Below are 8,359 nucleotides of genomic sequence, written 5' to 3' on the forward strand. Positions count from 1 at the left end.
CTGGATTCTTCATGAACTGGCTGTAACATTGGCAGACATTTACTCATCTACTGCTAGCAGTTTTTAATGGAAAATCTGTATCCATTCATGCTAGAAAAATGCTTATGTTAAAACAGAGGAAAACTAAATAGAGAAAACCAGATATCAGTAGCTTTTCTAGCTGCCAATAGTGGATATTCTACTACTTCATTAGCATTTACTGTATTAAATTTGGGGACAAACTAGTGAATGCGATCAAACATTAAAAAATATTTTGCAGAACTGCACATTTTTAACCATATTTCTGAACCTGACTATATTACAAATTTAAAATTATACAGCATGTGATAATAAACTGACAACTTGTTTATACCTGACTCAAACTTATAAGCAAGACTCACTAAAAGTTGCAAAATTGCAGCTGCCATATAGGCTGATTAAGGCACATCTCCTTAGAGGGAAATAAGCACTTCTCTCATGATTATGTTGTACATAACATACAGCTGTTTGACCAGGGAAATAATAATTCTCAGTTAGAGGCCCCACTTTCCTCCAACTTTTCAGGAGTTTCTCTTCACTTACCATGAGTCTTCCTTGCTTCACAGCTCCAAACACTCCCTGGGTATTAAACAATTCTTATATTGACTGTGTTTAGAAGGATATTTATCCAACCATAAGAAAATGGGAATTTTGAAGTATTCTTTCAGGTCTGTCACTCACTGTGGTGTGAGAGATTACATTCAAATCTCAGATACATTATGTTGGAGCAGAAGCTCAAGTCATATAACAGGAGCAGAGGTTGAGTCTAGAGCTGAAAATAACAGAATAAGAAAGGGTAATTTCACTGGTGCAGAAAACTCTGTGTGCATGACAGGAAACATGCGTAGCATGTGTTAAAATGGGCAGATTTGGCTGAAAAGGATTTACAGCTGGAGCCTCTCAAGGATCAGACTCCAGGACAATTTATTTCAATATTTTTTCACATTTTCAATACTGAACTTGGCACAGCTAGTAAAAATCTTCTAACAAAATTTGTTGATGAAACAAGCATCATCAAATACAGATAGATAGATAGGTAGATGGATATATGGATAGGTAGATAGATGGATTTTCCATACTGGGAAAAGCTGAGGTATCCTGGAGTCCATGGAACAAAGTATCACCAGAAAAAGATGGGGAAATATGCTCTGTGATGAAGAAAATTCACACTGGAAGGTGTCCAAAGAAGGTCAACGAATCTGGTAAAGGGTCTGGAGCACAAGGTTTATAAGAAGCAGCTGAGAGAACTGGGGTTGTTTAGCCTTGAAAAAAGGAAGGTCAGGGGAGATGTTATTGCTCTTCTACAAATATCTGAAAGGATGGTGTAGCCAGGTGATAGTTGGTCTCTTCTCCTGCATAAAAAGCCACATGATGAGAGGAAAAGGCCTCAAGTTGCCCCAGGTGAGGTTTAGATTAGATATTAGGAAAAATGTCTTCACTGAAAGGTTGGTCAGGCTTTGGAACAGGCTGCCCAAGGAAGTAGTGGAATCCCCATCCCTGGAAATCTTCAAAAGGTGTGTGGAAGTGATGCTTGTGGATATGGTTTAATGGTGAGCATGGGGGTGCTGGGTTGATAGTCGGACTTACCGATCTTGGAGGTCTTTCCCAAGCTAAATGATTCTAAGATTATTTGTGTGTGGGAGGGCTACCAGATTTTGCAACTGAGATAAACTTTATTTACAAAGGGATAGTAAAAGAGATTTGTTGTCTAACCTAGAAAAAACAGAATTTAGGATGGCTGTGATTGTTAGCTCTAGGTAACCAGGTAAACAAATTCCAGTGAAGAAAGGAACCATATAAGTAAAAGCGCATCATTGCCAATGAGTGTAAAATGGCAAATTAATATTTTTCAATTAATGTATAAAAAAAGCTGTTTGGTAGTCAAAGCAATGTGGTTCTGAAACTTTCCCAGTCATAAAGTCTCTTGGATAAAATAGTTGTAAAATGCAGCTTGATTGATCTGAAAAACAGATCAGAAGACAGAACTTCCAGCTATGTCAAGGTTCAATTCAATGTTCTAAATTCTGCGCTTTGGGAGCAGAGTGTGAACTTGGAACTTGACTGCCCACTTATCTTCAACATCCTTTGCCACCAGTACTCAATCACAATGTATTTGTTCCCACCACCTCTAAATGTCATAGCTGTTATCTTATCCAGTGATGGTCTGTAGTTGGTGTTCCCATATCTTGTTCTAACATGTACTCTGGCCTCTTTGTAAGATTAGACCATGCAGTTAAACTGGAAAAAATGTGCATACATAGTGGGTTTAGACATTCAATTCCTTTAAACAGTCTGGTGCAAAGCAACTTGTCCAAGATAACGTGGGAAGCCTGTCTTGGAGTAGGAAGTCAAGTCTTATCCTAATGGCCATTTTTCTGTGAGAAATCACTGGGGACTTGGAAGAATAAAGTTAAAATCCCTTTGCAAGGTCACTCTTAACAACTTAAATGAGAAATGTTGCTTTAGGTCTAAAACTTCTTTTAACAATATAGTGATAAACAGATTTGTTCCCATTTTAACAAACTGCTGTTTCCCAACAAAATACAATTTACTGAAATTCTTCCAAAGAGATTTTACTCCAGCATCCTAACCACTGGGGTGTAGGCTGTTTTGTATTTTAAATTAAATATTTGAAAGGATGTTACTTTTATTCTATTTTAAAATGAAACCAAATGTTCAAACTTTAACATTTTTCTTAAAACAGTGTTCTAATTTTCCATCCAGGAACATTCCAGCTGCCATTTGATTCACTAGGCCATGTTTCTTATGAGTAGATGAAATGAAGTGAATTTCAAAATTCTCGGCAAAGCTTGTATCAGTATTTCTACCGCATTTTTATGACCAAGGCTCAGCAGTAGCTTCTCAGTGAAAATGAATTGTTCACTTGAGGTAAATAGATCGCAGTATTTGGTACTGATATTTATTTTTAAATTCTGTTATTCCTTTTACACAATCACTTTTGCACAATCACTTTCAAATGATAAAATATACATATGTAAAAATAGAAACATAATAAAAGTTTAGAAAATAGAAATACCTTCTAGTGTCTCTTCCTTATAAATTTACTGCTAATCATCAGCTCTTCTTTTGCCCAAGATGAAATGAAAACATATTTAGTAATGAAAGAAGTCCAACAATACTTCAGTAGAAAGTTGTAGCTCTCTTCTTGTACAAATTAAACATCAATGTCTGTTAAGTTGCCAGCAGGTAAAACTCTACTTAGACAAAGGGAAACAAGAAAAATATATTCTGCTTTTGCATTAGCAGTTTTTGCATTGAATCCTGGGATACTGAATGCTCACTTTCAGGACTAATTTCTTTATTTTTGAGGATTTAATCTTTAATTTCTAATGCCAGACCTAGACTTCATACAATATGTAATTCTTGTTGCTCAATGCTTTCTTAGATATTAAAATTCATTAAAGGTTGTGGCTTTTTTCTTTATCATAGTGTACCTATCTTTCAACTGATTCCTTGGAAGTTACACACTCACAATAATGCGTTCTTGTTGCCTATAACAACACCTTTTTTGCCTTAACCACAACCACATAATATCACGTGCTATCTCTATATGGAAGCTGATAGATAATCCGTCTATACAATAATTAATTTCTGTGATTTTGAAATATTTAGTATGGTTAAATTTATTTTCTTTTTTTTTTCATTCTTAAGGCCCTGGCTTTCCAATAGTATGCTTTATTTTTGCATCTTTCCTTGTGAATCTTACCTTCTAATATTTGTGTAGTGGGCTGACTATGGCTGGAGGCTGGCTTCCCACCAATGCCACTCAATCCCCTCCTCAGCTGGACAGCTGAAAAGACAATATAACAAAAGGCTCAAGGGTCAAGGATGAGGGCAGGGAGAGATTACTGACCAGTTACAGTAAATTTGACAAAATTAGTTTGGTTTGTTACTAGTCAAGCCAGACTCCCCGGGCTCAACTTCACTTCCATTTCTCTACCTCCTCCCACCAGGCGATGCAGGAGAACTGGGAAGGGCAGTTGTGATCAGTTTATCATATCTTGTCTCTGTTACACCTTCATCCTCAGAGGAAGGACTCCTCACACTCTTCCTCTGCTCTAGTGTGTGCTCCTCCAGGAACTGAATATAGATGCGTCTTTGTTCTCCCTCAGTCTAGTCCTCCATTGCCTGCAGGGCACAGCTGCCTCACTATGGTCTGTCCTATGGGCTGCACGGGAATCTCTGCTCTGGCACCTGGAGCACCTCCTTCTTGTACTTTTTCAATGACCTTGATGTCTGCAGAATGGTTCCTCTCGTTTATTCTCACTCCTCTCTTCTCTGACTGCAATTCACTCCTGCACAGTAAATTTGAGGAACTACAACAGCTACTCAGCATTCATCAGTGGCAGGTCCATCTTGGAGCTGGCTGACATTGGCTTTATTGGATGCAGAGGAAGCTCCTAGCATCTTCTCCAAGAAGACAGCCCTGTAGGCCTCTTGCTCTGAAAACCTTTCTATGCAAACCTAATACAATTTGGTATATGTTTTTACCCTCAACTTTTCTTTTTGAAGCAGCTGGTTGGGATGTAGCACAGCAATGCTAGATAAGAGGTGGTATCCCCTCTAGGAAAGAATGTTGTACTAGTGAAATGATCTGCATGACCACCTTCAGTTCAAGATGTGTCTGCTACCTCCTGCCTCCTGCAAGCATTCCTTTCAGTGGGCCTGGTGACAGTGGTGGGTCATAGGTGTGTGTTCTCTCTGTTGGTATGTGTCACTCTGTTTTGGAAACAATGCTTCAACAGAACCAGAGAGAAGTTCTTGTACTTCAAGTCAAAGGATGAGTTTGAAATTTGAAAGACTGTCACTCTTATGTCTCATTACACTAAAATTATCAGCTCAGAGAAAGAAAAGGCTTCCCAGAAAAACACACCCCTCTTACATATTTCCGGGTCTGACCCAGTAGAAAAATACATGTGCACTAGTAACATGGCTGAAAAATGCCAGGAGAAGGGCTTTTCTAGCCATATTATAGATGGCAGGGTTTTTTTCTACATGCAGTGATACTGCAAAATTATTCTGGAGTATAGAATCCAAAAGCAAAGTCCCTTAGTAGCTAAGGTCACTGCCCATCAAATGGAGAGGCCTGTATATAACCCACAGTTTGTGGTCTTGGCATTATGTTTCTGGTATGTTTCTTGGCAGAATGTATTCCGTGGTATGCAATGCTCATGTAGCAGATATTTGGTGATGTAGATCCTGTATCTGGTGATGTTGATAACCTCATGTTCCAACAGAACAGCCATAGATGGGCAGAGTGTCTTCATGGAAGAATAAAAAAAGGTTTGAAGACTACTCAAAAAACTTAATCTTAAAGGCTTTGATAGAAACTATGCAAGCCATCTTTCTCTTCTTTTCAATTTGTTGAAATCATCACGAGTGTCCAACTTAGTGAAGAACTTTCAAAAATATCATGCAGCTGTAGAATGTAAACAGCTATGCTGCAAAAAATGGGCAAAGATTTTGGTTAAAAGAGAATAATCAACACTTGCCAGCATTAACTGGGAGCTACGGCTCATTCCTTCCAAGTTCACAGCTTGGCCTTGCAAGGTGCTGAATATCTTTGTCAGTTCAGAAGGGTGGTGCTGAGTAAATTATATACTGAATTGGTAGCACTGCTTAGTATTAAGGCTACAAACATTTCCTGTTATAAGACCTAGCTGCTTATACTTTTGCCAGACTAACTGTTTAGGTTTAAGTTTTCCATGTGTGGCATTTGCCTTGTGAAGAAATCTTTTGGAAAATTTCAGCCAAAATGTTTCTGCTGTGAAGCAAGAGAAAAACATGCTATTTTTTGCAGTTAAGAAAACAGTCCCGTAACCTTTACTTTGGCGGCTCTTGTGCCCTCCTCATATGTTAAGCAGGAAATTGACATCTGGCAAAAGGGCGGTCTGTGTGTCACTGATGCGCTGTTTACTATCCATACCAGAAGCCACTTATAATGTAAATAGTGGAAAAGTCCAATTTGAATGAACTCACTAGAGGTTGGCTAAAACTTGACCACAAAGTGCCAGAAACTTGTGTTCTTATGGAGCACACAGACATTTCAGACTGTTTCATTTCTTTATTGATGATCTGGATGAGGGGATAGAATGCACCCTCAGTAAGTTCACAGATGACACCAAGCTGGGTGAGAATGCTGATCTGCTAGAGGGTGGGAAGATCTGCTGGAAGATCTGGACAGGCTGCATTGATGGATCAAAGCCAATAGAGAGGTTCAACCAGGTCAAGTGCTGGGTCCTGCCTTTGGATCACAACAACCCCAGGCTGTGCTACAGGCTGGGAGAAGAATGCCTGGAAAGCTGCCTGTGAAAAAGGACCTGGGAGTGCTGGTTGACAGCAGCTGAGCATGGGGCAGTTTGTGCCCAGGTGGCCTAGAATGCCAATGGCAGCAATAGTGTGGTCAGCAGGAGCAGGGCAGAGATTGTAGCCCTGTGCTTGGCACTGGGAGGCCTTGCACACTGGGTCCAGTTCCAGGCCTTGGATTCAGGAAGGACTTTGAGACGCTGGAATGAGTCCTGGGTAGGGTCATGGAGCTGGTGAAGGGTCTGGAGCACAAGTCCTGTGAGGAGCAGCTGGGGAATTTGATGGTGTTTATACTGGAGATAGGAGGCTCAAGGGAGACCTTATAAATCTCTACAGGTGCCTGAAAGGAGGTTGCAGCTGGGTGGGGTTCAGCCTCTACTCCCAGGTAACAAGTGACAGGATGAGAGGAAATGCTCTCATGTTGCACCAAGAGAGGTTTAGGTTGGATATCAGGATAAATTTCTTCACTGAAAGGGTGATTTACCACTGGAACTTGCTGCCCAAGGAAGTGGTGGAGTCTTCATACCTGGGAGTGCTTAAGAAATAACTGGATGTGGCACTTAGTGCTAAGATTTAGTTGACATGGCTGTGTTTGATCCAAGGCTGGACTCTGATCTTGAAGATCTTTTCAACCCTAATGATTCTATAAGTCTATTATTCACATTATTTTGCAGGCTGGGCTGAGGTTAGACATCAAAAGGGAAAGAAAGATGTTCTCTTCTGCACTATGAAGTCATGTGTGAAAGAAAATATGCCCTATGCAAAGACACACAGGACAGGCAGTGAACACAGGGTGCCTCTGAAATGAAAGTGGAACAAGCAAGAGAAGTGGATGCTACTGCAGGGCAGAGACTAGTAGAGGAAGGGAACTGAGACTGATCAAAAATCTGTGGCTTGAAAGGAAGGAAGGAAATACAGAATCAAAACAAAATCCATATGAAACAAAGATTAAAAGAGACTGGATGACAGGGTTGCATTTCTCATAACTAAAATTCAGCAAGAAAAATCAAATTATGTTTGTGTTACAAACCAAAAGCCTATGAAAGTGAAGCCTAGGCAAAAGTCTTGTAAAATATTCAGACTTCTGAGAAAATTAGTGTTTTTGATAAGAAAACAACTTTAGTACAAAACTTCTTTACTGCATGGGGTAAGAGGTTCTAAAGTGATCCGTCATGGCCACTGCCATTGCATGTCATGTTTCCATACTCATTTATTTCTAACACTGAAATTCATTATTTAGAGGTGTAACAAAACTTCTATCACAGATTTAGTTGGATGCACCTTTTCTTGTCCTGTAGTTTCATAGTTTTGTGTTTTATAAACTACATTTGTTCTGCAATCTTTGATGATTAAAGAACTGTCAGAGTAGTGAGGGACAAAAAGAAACATTACTTGTGAATGTTATCTAAATCCTGTATGAAATTTATGTTAATAAGCATACCATTAAATATTGTAATAATAATGAAACCTTTTCAAAAGTATTATGAAAGAGTTAGGGGGGACTTATACTAATGATAAGAATAACAATTTTTGCAGTGGTTTCCAATAAGAAATTTCATTCTGTTGCAAATTAATGTTAATTTTGACTCATTTAAAACTAAAAAAAAAAAATTCCTGGTCTCAATATGAGACACATGATAGGTGGCTATATTATATGACTCAATAATATACCTTCTTAGACTACTCATGACTGAGTATTTATCACAGAACCACAGAATGGTTTTGAAGGGACCTCTGGAGCTCATCTGGTCCAAACATCCTGCTAAATCATAGCCACTTACGGCCAGCTGTTCAAGCTGGTATACAGACAACTATTTAATATCTCCATGGGCAGCCTGTACCAGTGCTCAGACACCCTCACAGAGAAAAAGTGTTTCCAGGTGTTCAGAGGGAATCTCCTGTGTTTCAGTTTCTGCCCATTGACTGCAGTCCTGTCCCTGGGAACCACTGGAAAGAGGCTGGTTCTATCATTTGTACAACCTTCCATCCCATAATATATTTAGATACATTAATA

The sequence above is a fragment of the Passer domesticus genome, chromosome 3 (assembly GCF_036417665.1).
Source record: "Passer domesticus isolate bPasDom1 chromosome 3, bPasDom1.hap1, whole genome shotgun sequence".
Taxonomy (NCBI): domain Eukaryota; kingdom Metazoa; phylum Chordata; class Aves; order Passeriformes; family Passeridae; genus Passer; species Passer domesticus.